Source organism: Oryctolagus cuniculus, chromosome 1 (assembly GCF_964237555.1).
Source record: "Oryctolagus cuniculus chromosome 1, mOryCun1.1, whole genome shotgun sequence".
In the NCBI taxonomy this organism is placed as follows: domain Eukaryota; kingdom Metazoa; phylum Chordata; class Mammalia; order Lagomorpha; family Leporidae; genus Oryctolagus; species Oryctolagus cuniculus.
The window spans coordinates 206912415-206926391 of NC_091432.1; the positions used below are offsets into that span (position 1 = coordinate 206912415).

Genomic DNA, 13977 nt, shown 5'->3' on the forward strand with positions numbered 1-13977 from the left:
GCCTCACTCCTGCCTCTTTCCTCATGACGTAAACTGCAGCCAGCCTTTCCCTGGGCCTGATACAAATGTGGAGGTAATGCCCGATATTCCACTATACATATTGGTACTAGCAAGTGATACTTCTAAACACTTCACATTACTCTAGGAAGCACTAGCACCTTCCCTTTAGTGCCAAATAACTGTGGATTAAGTCACCATTTTCATCAATTCAATTCAGCAGCAAGAGTTACCTGGCAAAGATTCTTAGTGCTAGCTGAAAATGAGGAGGAGATGGAGGAGGTGGAGGAGGGACCAATAAAATATACATGACTGGCCCCAAACTGTGGATGCAAAACCTGACTGTAGAGATGGCCTTCAACAGCTTAAAACTTCCTACTGTTACAAATGTTACCAAATCAAACTTTGTTTCTTTTTAATCCAGGGATTTTACCTTTCTGCCAAAGCATAGCACTGGCTGGGATACTGCTAACTTTTAAATTCACGTGGGTGGCTTTATACTCCCAGACCCAACAGTCTAGCTGGCTGCTAGGAAAAAAATTTCCCAGTTTAGGAATATATCACATGAAGTGTTAGTTCAAGCCATGTGTGAAGACGATTTTAATTGCTGCAACAGCAGAATGTTAGGGCAGAATCAGAAAGCAGAGGTGTTTGAAAATGCTAAGCCCTGCTCCCCACCTGGCAGAACCAAATGGTAAGACGTTTACTAAATCCCTTTAATGCAAGAACTTTCCAAAATAATCTGTTTAGCCTAATTTTTCAGTTTTGGATTTTGAATTTTGCTGGCAGTGAAAAAGAATTCAAGAATATAACTTCCTTGATCAAAAAAAAAAAAAAAAAAGTCAACACCTCATTTATTCACAAGGCTTAAAAGAAGGGAAGGAGTTTTCCTTGCTTGGCAATCATCCTCTTGAATTGTTTGCATCCTGGGGTGGATGGCTAACTTGGATAGAGAAAACATCAAGCATCGAATCTGGGAGAATCACACAGAAATAACGGGCTTCTCCATCAGTACATCAACAGTCAGGTATACCACGAGATTGACATTTATACTTGTTGACAGAACTGAAATACACTGAATAACTGAGCAAATCCACTGAAATAACAAAGAAAATTCTGTCCATGTGAAGGCTATTTTTTAACCCCAAAAAAGTGTTTCAATTCTGATGCGCACACCACACAACCGGTTAAGAAAATAAAGCGCAGTGTTTAGCAACTGGGCGTCCTAACTACCATAAGAGGCACTCTCTGCTCACCCTCCCCGGGCCACCGCGAGGCCAGCCAGGCCAGTTGCAGGGGGAGCCTCCTATTTCTCAACAGAAGCTGCAGCTGTCTCCTTATTAAAGTCCCGGATGGAGAGATCGTAGACCACCTCCTCTACTTTCTTCACGTCATACTTGAAGCCCTCATGGCGTTTCCTCAGGGAGTGGTTCTTCAAGTTGAGAAGGCGGAATCCGGAATCCAGCTCATTGATAAAGGTGGAGATGTGCAGGGGCTAGTCTCCAGCAGTCACGCTGTTGACGGAGAGCCTCGACAGTTCACTAGCAAGAATTAGAACGCCTGAGAGATAATCTTCTGCATCCAGATGAAATCCTTTCTCCCGATCTGGCTCAATGCCGAGAATCTCTGTCACTGCTTCTCGGGTCACCAGAGTTTCTGTTTCCAAATACACGACAAACGCCGCCAGGAAGACCAAGCGCTGCAGCACAAACCTCCAGTGCTCGTGAAACCTGTATACTGTTCAGCAGGGAACTTCGTCTTCAGAGATGTGAGATGTGTTTTTACTGTGCCAAAGTGTTCTCGAGCTTTCAAACACCTCTTTGGAATGTCCTGAAACCCAGCACCCTGATGGACCCCTTGCAGTAGAGTTAAAATCTCTCGGGCTGTTTGTTCTAAACTCTATACAGCTTTTCGGATTTCCTCTCAGATGTCCTGATCCGCAACCAAAAAGCCCTGCAGCTCCACGAAGATCTCGCTCACAGACAGCGCCGGCTGCAAAACAATCAGCCAGAACTGCGAGAGCAGTCAGGAAAGCGTGATCCGGAGACAACCAGCATGGTTTAGCCGCAACCTAGTTCACTTTTCAAATGCCCACAACATCCAGGCTGGGATGGTCTGAAACCAGTACATCTCTCACATTGGTAGAGTGACCCAATTGCTTGAGCCATCAGCTTCCACCTCCCAGGGTATACAGTAGCTGGATGCTGGAATCAAGAGCAGGCACTAAGATATGGCTACAGGCATCTCAAGCAGCATCTGAACAAGTGCACCAAATGCCCACAAAATGGGCCAAACTGTGGTTTAAAGCTTAAGGTTTTAGCAAATGAAAACTCTCAAGACAGCTTCATTACAGACCAAACCCTTTCAACGTTCATTTATGCCCCCTCGCAATTTACCACAGTATTTATGCACATCATTCCACCACAGGGAAGAGTTGAGTGAGTGAAGTAGGAAGGGACAGACATCAGAAGGAGGCAGCAAAGGAAAACCTATCATATGAGAGGAAGTAAATAAGCTTTTCTTTACCCTTTGATCTGGTAAGATCTTCTAAATATTCTTACTTCATTCAACATTAAGGAGTGCACATACTTATGAGCTGAAAATACATCTAGGTCTATGTACCTATATGTAATCACCAGAAAATATCAACATTATGTAGACAAGAAGATGGAAATAGGAAATGAAATCTAAGAAAATGTTATAAGGCTGTGACCTACTGAGGGCTCAAAGGTAAGAAAACATGAGCTGGAGAGTTATGAGTTAGTCTCAAGTACGCAAGAAATACAGACCCCAGATTCTGAAGAGGGAGATCTAAAATTGCCATTTTATTTTCTCTGAAGACACCCTGACAGCCAAATAGAAATGGGTTATAGAGGGAAGAAAAAATAAAGAACAAACAAACAACTTTTCTGATTTCTGCAGTCTATTTTTTTCTTCATTCTCGGAAAACTGATTCTTTTTGCTAGGTAATGTTTATTTCAGCCTTTCATTCATTTTTTTTTTTTTTTTATTTACTTGACAGGTAGAGTTATACACAGAGAGAAAGGTCTTCAATCTGCTGGTTCACCCCTCAAATGGCCTCAACAACCGGCGTGCTGCACCAATCCAAAGCCAGGAGCCAGATGCTTCTGCTGGTCTCCATGCGGGTGCAGGGCCCAAGGACTTGGGCCATCCTCCACTGCCCTTCCGGGCCACAGCAGAGAGCTGGACTGGAAGAGGAGCAACCGGGACTAGAACCCGGCACCCATATGGGATGCCGGCACCACAGGCGGAGGATTAACCAAGTGAGCCATGGCACCAGCCCCTGCCTTTCATTCATTTTGGTATAACACCCCTAACTACAGTTTTAGCTTCTTAGTGGTAAAGGCTATCTTTCTATGGTATTTCCTTCTATATGCACTTTATACAAACAACAAATATTTAATTATTATTTTCTAGTAGATGCTTAACATTATATGCAATTATAAAATTATATTTAATATATCTTATTTACTTTTGCAAATGATCATTTTTTGACTGACATAAAATTATTTGAAAAATGGCATGTATTTTATATTTCAACCAAAAATGTTTTCATTGTTGCTGAATAAGTAAACAGAGGAAACCAAAATGTGATTTGTTATGTAAAACTCACATACAAAACTTTATAGAAAGCAACACAGAATTTGGTGTTAGATTAGCTGATTTTGAATCATTTATTGGAGACTAATCTATCTTTGTCTTGGCAAGTCACTTAACCTTTGCCTGTCTCATTTTTCTCATCTCTAAATTTGCATAGTAATAATGACAGTTATTGCACAGTTATAGGGAGTATTAAACATAATCTACAAGGAAGTACTTTACAAGCTATAAATTTTCACTCTTATATTATCATTTAAGCAACTGCATATATGATTTTTTACATAGCTCCCTGTATCTGCCAACCAATCCCAACCAACATCAAATTTTAATATACAGCCTTCTAAAATCAGCTCTTCCCTAAGGACAAAAATATACATCTCCCTTGGTGCCACAAACAGGTCAGATATTACCTACCTATTGGACAACTCATTAATTTCAAACTTCATCCATCTCTTCAGAGAAAATAAATAATCTAGAGTTGTTTCTAAAAGTATAAGGCAAAATCTATTATACTAAAGATTGATAATATCTCATGTTAAGTCATCATCACTCATTCCTGTTAAAACTAAGCCATACAATTCAAAGGTAAATTAACTAGAAGTCAAATCATGGCCACATAGGTATTTTAAAATAACTCTACTAAGTGTCAGTGTTTCAAATTACCATAAATTGGTACATATTCTTTGCCATTCTTCTTAATCTGTTAGACTCTACTAATTCAATATCATTTTTTAGGAAAGCCTTTAATTTACAATAAAATCTGTGTTTGGAAAAGCATTAATTTTAAGGCTTTAAAATCTTAAGAAACCTTATAAAAATTAAGTTTCTTTGTTCCTTTAACATTTAAAAATAATAGTTCCAAAACTCTTCACTCAGTAATTAAACTATATAAGAAAACAAAGCATTACAATTCCATGAATATTAAGAATAATTTTTCTGACAGGCAGATTTAGACAGTGAGAGAGAGAGAGAGAGAGAGAGAGAGAAAGGTCTTCCTTTTTTTCCATTGGTTCACCCCCACAAATGGCCGCTACGGTCGGCGCGCTGTGCAGATCCGAAGGCAGGAGCCAGGTGCTTCCTCCTGGTCTCCCTTGTGGGTGCAGGGCCCAAGCACTTGGGCTATCCTCCCAGGCCACAGTAGAGAGCTGGACTGGAAGAGGGGCAACCGGGACAGAATCCGGCACCCCGACAGGGACTAGAACCTGGGGTGCCACACCGCAGGAAGAGAATTAGCCTAGTGAGCTTTGGCGCCAGCCTAAGAATAATTTTGCAACACAATTAGGTGGAAAGTAAAACATATATCCAAACAAATATAACCAAGAAATTCTGTATCATGACTTGTTCTTGGATATTCAGTTATTTGTGAGCAGAGGTTTAGCTCTTCCCTCCTTTTTACCACATAAAGCAATTTATGGAACATTGTTTTGATCCATAAAAATATTAAACTAAATAAAGAAAAAATTTATTTCATAATATTGGTCTTCTACTACAAAGAGGAGTTATTGCTCTTCTAGAATGATAAGTAAAGCATTTTAATTTGGATGCATTTTGAGAGAACAGAGCAGAATGGGAGAATGTTAATGAAGGGTAATGAAGCAAATTTTACTTAGGTCTAGAAAAATTTAAAGTTAACTTTTATTGAGTAAAATTGGCTAGACTCAATTGAGTAAGTCAATCTACTTCTCTGTTTCTCATTATTCTTTCTCTTTTTCATCTGTCAATGATTCTTTGTTGCTTAAGAAGTATCCTCATCTCTGCAGAATCTAAGAAAGCACTTCAGGAATTGAGAGAAGAAAGTCATTTGGAACAATAATTCTTATGCCAACAATGCAAATACAGCTGCAGCTGTTATTACTGGCATTGCCCACAAATTCTGAGGACTACACAAGCTTGTCATACAACTAGATCAGCTTAACTCAGATAGAAAAGTATTACAACAGCAAAGCCACCATTGCATTGGTCAATGAACTTATAGGCAAAACTGATCATGTTGATTTTAGGATTTCTCAAAGCAGAATGTCCAGAAAAATCTGAACACAGGCCAACTGTACTTCTGACAGGCAAATGCCCATGAGTAGTGAGAAAAGCTCTTGGATCTTAATCATTCTTATTTGACTTCTCATTTCAATGCCTGTATACCCCCCACCGCGCCCCCAGGACACTAAGATAGTGGTTACTCTAAAGAGATAAAGCTTTGACTTACAAACTCCTGTTTAATGATGTCAGTGATGATAGACAGTAATGTCTACTGCCATGAACCATCCCCCTGAACACTTCGCCTCAGCAATCTTTATTCAATTTCACAACCATTTTTGAAGAATGTTTCTTACTGAGTTTCAAATGAAACAGAAAAGTCAGACAAAGGCATTTTATTCTGCAATTTAAAAGGTTGATTAAAAGCCAGACAACACAAAAGTTAGGAAAAAAATCAAAGTATTAATTGAAAACATGGCTACTGTTTGTAGGTTTGTTTGCTTAGATTGAGAACATAGGGACAGTGAAGGTTAATGGATGCAAAATTTGGGCAATTATAAAATTTTATAAAGAGAATCCCATGGATGCATAATAAAGATGATGTGAAGTTTCTTCAATTAGGCCTTTATAATTGTGTTTTATAATTCCACTTTTTTTTTAAAGATTTACTTATTTATTTTAGAAAGCAGAGTGACAGAGAAAGGAGAGAGATCTTTCATCCTATATTTCATTCCCCATATGGCCACAATAGCCACAGTTGGGTGAGGCCAAAATCAGGAGGCTGGGACTTCATCCTGGTTTCTCAAGTAGGTGCACAGAGACCAAGTATTGGGTCATCATCTGCTGCCATTCAGGCACACTAGCAGGAAGCTGGATAAGAAGCAGAGTAGCTGGAACTTGAACTGTTATTGCAATACGGGATACCAGCATTCAAATGGGATCTTAACTCAATGCACCACAACACCAGTGCTTAACTGTAGATTTTAATTATGCTATTACACATTTTATAAAACATCTCTTATAGAATGTATTTTATTATAATATGTGTGCGATACAAAATTTTAAAGTTAAAAAAAACTCTCTTCATTCCTAATTGTCCAATTAAGTAATATTAACAGTTTGGTGTGTATCCCTTTCAATATGTAAAATATACACAAGAAGCTCATTCATTTTGATAGCTACTCTGACATCTTACTTCATCAGTTCCTATGTGAAAGCATTTCATTTATACAATTCTTATTGAATAAACAATGCTATAATTAACACATAATAAGATTTAAAGTTTGATATGTTCTCAAGAGAGCAACTAGGCTAATGCTGTCTTCATTCTGCTAAGACACTATCATGAGAAAAAGTCCCAAAAGACCTAACCAGTGATTCTGATAGAGCTGTGCTTTGTGATAGTCTAGTTAAGGCACAATGAAAAAAATCCAGTTCTCACTGAAACAACTGTTACTAAAAGGTACAATAGTTTTAAATAAAAATAATGTCTGCATATTTTTCTAAGCCTTTAAACAGTTCAGCTCCCCAATTCCCAAACTCAATTTACTTTTAATTTCACAGTTTATAAACTCCAGACGATTAGCAGCAACTGACAGACATTCTAGTAAAATTACAAAACAAGAAAATTTCAACTCTAGCTTCCATTTTCTCTATCTTTCCCCCAAAATACTCTGAAGCCTTTAGAATCAATCTTATTTGTAAACAGAAAAAAAATGAAACTAGATTACAGCACATATTTTCTTCTCCAGGAAACACTGTTGCTTAGTAAATACCACCTTATGAGAAAATTGACCTCTATGTATAAGAAACCACATGGCCACATTTGTGTCTAGACATGATTGTATTTCCAAAATTCTGTGGATATGTGCTGGTGCTCTGGTAATACTAAATGTCCTGTTGTTCTTCTGGAATTCTCCAATATTGAAGACCTTGAAGAAGCTACCAAATTCTACCTGAGGATAATCACAACTGCTAAATAGGAAACTTAGATGTGAATTTCACCACCTCTAATTTTGGGGTTTTTGTTGTTGCTATTTTCTAATATATATTATATACTTAAATTTGTTCAGACACAGAAACTGAGTACAGTTAATAAAGGTAATCAATGAGGTCTCAATTCTCAACCTAGGAACAGTGAGTCTTCATTGAATTAATACATAGCTCGCCAAATGTCAGTGTCTCTGTTAGAAGTGCCAAATGCCTTCCATACAAAGCTTTCAGAGGTTGAACATTTTACCTCAGTAATCCTAGGTGCAGAAGCAGAAGCAGAGTTAAGGACTGCAGTAGACACTTAAAAAGATTTGAGCATAGGTTTTCTAAATCTTTGCACATTTCAACTCGTTTTGGGGAAAAAAAACAAGATGCATAATTGATTATTGATTGGTTAAGAGCATATTCAGTGAAGATGCAACTCAATGGAAACTAATTTTGGAAGACAATATATATTTACACAAGGACTACAAAACTGGAATATACTGGGATCAAATGTACATATGAATGTTTTCTCCACTGAAGTAAGTAGAAATGCATACATTCATGGGAGAAGTTCAGATCATCCTCTCTTGAATTTTTCCTTTTCATTTCTGCTGTTTATATTCTCTGGGAATCTGTTTTCTCCATGAGTTCAGAAAGATTAAATAGCCTCATTAGTTTTAGGACCATCTGGGAAGACCAAGATTAATTCAGAATCAAGAACTGGGAAACACACCATTTTATATTCTAGTATTTTTATTTGTGACATTTTTGCTTCTTGTTGAACCAGCTATGTTTTGGGGTAAGTCTAGACTTGCCACTCAAATGCTGAGATGTAGCAGATGAAGCATTAATGTGGAGTGGGAGAAAGGAGATCAAGGGGTCATTTATTGCTCTTCATGTAAGATTCCAGGTGGTCTTTAAATTGGACATTAGTAACTCATGAAAAGATTACATTAGAGTTTAGAATAAAAAATCTCTTAACATCACAAAGTGGTCCTTTGCCTAAACTTGATCTAGATAAATATGCTTCAACATGAACCAATAAGAAATGGTAAATTACTAGCTGAGCACAATAATCACGGAACCAGGATCTGGCACTTACAGGAAAATTGGATTCAAATAAAATAGATATGAAGCATGATACCAAGGATATAATAGGTTTATGAAGTAATGTATATTGAAATTTTAGTAATATTTAACTAAAATTAAAATATATTTTAGAATAAAAGGTTAACAAAACAAACAGTAGGTTACAATTGTTGTAAAAATCATATCAATATTGTGTGAAGAATATTCCTTATGCTTCAACTTCTGAATGTATTGTATCATTATCATAGAAACTGAGTAATAAAATCGTGGGTCATACAGTAAGACTTCTTGTTGTTATTTTAATAGGTTCTGGGATTACAATTCTTTTCCAACCTCCGATTTTGAAAAAAACTAAACATAATAAATACTCTGTGTTTTTTCCAGTGAAAACTGAAAAAATAAATTGACATTTACTTATAAACTTTGTTCAGCACATTTTTGTTGTGTTTTGAAAATTCAATTATTATTTGAAAGATATACAGAGGAGGAGAAATCTACCATCCCCTGGTTCACTCTCAAATGCGCACAACAACTGGAACTTAGATAGGACAAATCCAGGAGACCAGAACTAAACTTGTGTCTCTTACTGGATGGCATAGACCCTGTCACTTGAGACTCCCAGGTGTGCATCAGCAGGAAACTGTAACCCAAAGCAGAGCCAGGACTTGAGCCCAGGCACTCTAATATGGAATGTGGGCATCCCAAGCAGCAGCTTATCCACTGTACCAAATGCATGTGTCTCATGATGGTTTTGATCCAAAATATTAGGGAAGGTATAGGTATGCAAATTAAAAAGCAGCTATGATGTTCACTCAGATATTTAGCCTACTTATTAGCTGAGATATTTCTACCTAAAATACATTTATTTTTTATTTTTTTATTTTTATTTTTTTTGACAGGGAGAGTGGACAGTGAGAGAGACAGAGAGAAAGGTCTTCCTTTGCTGTTGATTCACCCTCCAATGGCCGCCGTGGCCGGCGTGCTGCGGCCAACGCACCGTTCTGATCCGATGGCAGGAGCCAGGTACTTATCCTGGTCTCCCATGGGGTGCAGGGCCCAAGCACTTAGGCCATCCTCCACTGCACTCCCGGCCACAGCAGAGAGCTGGCCTGGAAGAGGGGCAACTGGGACAGAATCCGGCGCCCCGACTGGGACTAGAACCCAGTGTGCCAGCACCACAAGGCAGAGGATTAGCCTATTGAGCAGCGGCGCCAGCCACATTTTTAATATAGTATAAAATTTCTAACTATGTCCATAATTATTTTTTAAAAAATTTTTCTACCTTATAAAACTATCAATATGTAGGAAGATTGTATTACATAAAATTAGTGCCACAATTTAAGATTCTATGCTATTGTTCTTTTTTGAGTCTTATTTTAATTGGCACATAATTATTGTAGAAATTATGGGTAAATTATAATGTTTGCATACATGTATATATTGTTTAATGATCAAATCAACATAATTAGAATATCCTTCACCTCAAACACTTGTCATTTCTTTATGCTTAAACATTCAAATCCTCTTTCCACTATTTTAAAGTATAAGGTACATAATTATTGATTATAGTTTCTCCTGCTGTGCTTTTATGCTTTAAATGTTTTTTTCAGGTACTCATTACCTGTTTGCGGATTATAAAAAAAAAATCAAAGGATAAGTTCAAAAAATTGATTAGAAAATAATATCAAAGTCTCCTAGGGAGTGTTTTAAGTCTGCAACAATTCGGCAAAATAATATTTTTTAAAAACCCATTTACTGGGGCCAGCGCTGTGGCACAGCAGGTTAACACCCTGGGCTGAAGCGTGGCATCCCATATGGGCGCCACTTCGAGACTGGGCTGCTACACTTCCGATCCAGCTCTCTGCTGTGGCCTGGGAAAGCAGTGGAGGATGGCCCAAGTCCTTGGGCCCTGGCACCTGTGTGGCAGACCTGGAGGAAGTTCCTGGGTGCAGCTCCGGCTGTTGCAGCCATCTGGGGAGTGAACCATTGGATGGAGGACCTCTCTCTGTCTCTCTCTCTCTCTCTTTCTCTCTACCTCTCTTCTCTCTGTATAACTCTGACTTTCAAATAAATAAATAAATCTTGAAAAAATTATCTATACATCCTTAAATATATACATTATTGTTATAGAAAAGCACGTGCCTTGGGCCCCTGTTGTGGTTTTATGGGTTAGGCTGCACTTGCCACCTCATATGCATGCCGGTTCAAGTTCCACCTCTCCACTTCTGATCACGTTCCCTGCTAATGTACCTGGGAAAGCAGCAGAAGATGGCCCAGGTCCTTGGGCCCCTATATCCACATGGGAGACCTGGATGAAGCTCTCTTTCTCTCTGTAACTCTGCCTTTCAAATAAATGAAATAAATCTTGGAAGGAAGGAAGGAAGGGAGGGAGGGAGGGAGGGAGGAAGGGAGGGAGAAACGAAAGATCATCTGCCTGCCCACATATTTAAAAATGTCCTCTGGGCAAGCATTGTAGTATAGTGGGTAAAGCCACCGCCTACAAAACCAGCGAAACCATGTGAGTGAGGCTGCTCCACTTCCAAATCAACTTTCTGCTAATGACATGGAAAAGTAGCAGCAAATAGGCCAAGAGCTTGGGCCCTGTACACACATGGCATACCTGGAAGAAGATCCTGGCTTCTGCCTTTGGCCTGGCACAGTCCCAGCCATTGTGGCCATTTTGGGAGTGAACCCAGGGATGGAAGATCTTTCTCTGTCTGTCAGTTTCTCTCATTTTATATCTGTAACACTAGCTTGTGTTATGAAAATGTCCCCTCCTTCCTTTCAATGAACGAAATTAATTCTAACAGATCAAAGTGCACATAAATTTAAGATCTCTTTAGAAAATCCCTTTATTTGGTTTTAGTATCCACAAAGTTCACTAATTAAATTAAACCTTTTATATTAGAAACATTTTATTTGTTTCATCTAGATGGACTGTGAAAATGAAAAAAAAGTTCATTTTTGTATGGTATGTATGATATGGTATATAAAATATGAAGACAAATAAATAGAGATATTTGAAAAAATAATATTCCCACTTTTTCTTTAATGCAAGAATGTATGATTTTGTATGGTTTTTGCAAAGTCTTACTCAACTGATTAGAATGAGATTAAACAAGAAAATCCTTCAATGTAAATTTAAGAGCAATCCTGTGTCTTGAATATAGTAATGTCTATGAAGTTAATTCAGTTGGTTGGACTTTTCTGAAAGGTCAGTACCTATGTGTAAATTTTATCTCCAAGTGTCAGGCAACTGATTTTTTTTTTTTTTTGGTTGTTGCTGCCAAATGTCTAACAAATCTTTTCTTTTTTCTTAAAGATTTATTTATTTGTTTGAAGTCAGAGTTATAGAGAGGGAGAGAGAAAGGGAGATATCGTCCATCTCCTGGTTCGCTCCCCAGATGGCCACAATGGCGAGCTGAACCATGCTGAAGCCAGGAGCCAGAAGGTTCACTCAGGTCTCTTACACGGGTAGCAGGGGCTCAAGCTCTTGGGCCCTGCTCTGCTACCTTTCCCAGGACATTAACTGGGAATTGGATCAGAAGTGGAATATGTAGTAGGTCATCTAGGAATTTACTCATCTGATCTAATTCTGATTAGGTGCCTGTTATTTAAACTTGCTCTATCCCCTGTTACCCCTCTCAGCCTCTAATAATTAATATTATGTGCTCATGTTCTCTTTTTTCCTTTTATTTGGCTTCCAAATATGAGGTACATCATGAAGTATTTGTGTTTCTGTGACTGACTTTTTTCACTTAACATGATGCCCTTCAGTTACATCTATTTTGATAAAAATGACAGAATTTTATTCTTTTTGATTAATGAATAACATTATATTTTGTATAAATACAACATTTTCTTCATCCGTTTATCTGTTTATCTGTGATGGACACCGTGGTTGATTTCATATCTTAGCTATTGTGATACACTAAACATGGTGCTGCAATAAACATTGAAGGAATCTTTTTGAAGACTTAGACAAGAGGATGCAAATATATCAATTAAAAACATCTCTTCCACTTGGCAATTTCAAGTATAAGTGTTAAAATGTGTTGCAAAGCACTAGTACTTGATTTTATAAACATCAGAAAATGACAATTTTGAGGAGGAAAAATTAAGTGAATTTATCTGGTAATAAATGCATTAAGCTACATTGAAATACATAGAAATACATACATAGAAATACATGAAATTTGTTCGCCTTATATAAATAAAAAATTGAAAAATATATGAAAAACATCGAGGCAAATGCAAAACCAAGGCTGTTTCCATTTATGCATTACCATATTAATGTGGCTGGAATCTCACTATACAGAATGTGATCAAGAGACCAAAAATAGCTCCATGTGGGAGCTGGTTAGCAATGAGGAATATCAAGATCACACTATTGGATCAGAATATGCATTTTTACATTTACACTCCTCTTTTTCTCACAACCACCCATGATGCATATGCACATTAAATTTTGAGAAGTATTGATTTAAATGACACTCCAAATTATCTTTTCAAATGTTAGGAATTTGGTTAGAATATATATATCACAATAGAATCCATACTAGTTTATATATAAAGTATGAAAATTTCAATCTTTAGTATTACCTTCATAGAATCCAACATTTGGCTCATAAGTTCCTGTAACAGTGGAGTTGGGTCAGGCCTAACTTGGGAACATGGGTGAAGACGGGGGTACTTGATCCGTATCTCCTACCTGGGTGGCAGGAACCAAATTACCTGAACCATCACCACTGCCTCCCAGGATGTACATTAGCAGGAAGCTGCAATCAGGAGTAGAGCTAGGACTGGAACCCAAGCACTCTGATATAGGACACAGATGTCTTATTCTGCATCAAAACTACTAGACCAACTGTCTACTCCAACACTAAGGGATTTATGCTTGAAACCCAGTGTTTCATTTTGTTTTGTTTATATGGAAATAAGGTAGAAGAAAGAAAAAATGAGAGCATGTTAGGGTATCTCCAATTGATCTTCCCTGTTGAAAGACCAGTTGGTTTATTTGTTTTTACCAATGCAGAGAAGTATGAATATTTTTTCAAAGCTTCAGGAATAAAGAATATGAATTTCGATCCTTTCTACCTTTTGCTATCCTATGTAGAAAGAGTAATGTGTATACCAGGAAACAGGAGTGAACTTTCCTACCCCTATTTTGCCCTTCAACAGTCTCCAGAGGCAAAAGTTGTTTGTCTCCAATATTGGATTTTAAAGGTCACTTTTTATTTTATAGCTTCAGGTTAGTTTTTATTCCTAGATATTTTACATGACCCGTGGTAAATTAGAATCTAACCTGTGCTGAAGGAC

The 13977-nt window shown here is 37.7% G+C and overlaps 1 pseudogene; it reads right to left on the reverse strand.

Annotated features, from left to right (window-relative positions):
- Window positions 1-1303: 1303 nt before the first annotated feature.
- LOC100339949 (translin pseudogene) overlaps window positions 1304-13977 on the reverse strand; it is a 183801-nt pseudogene continuing 171127 nt past the window's right edge.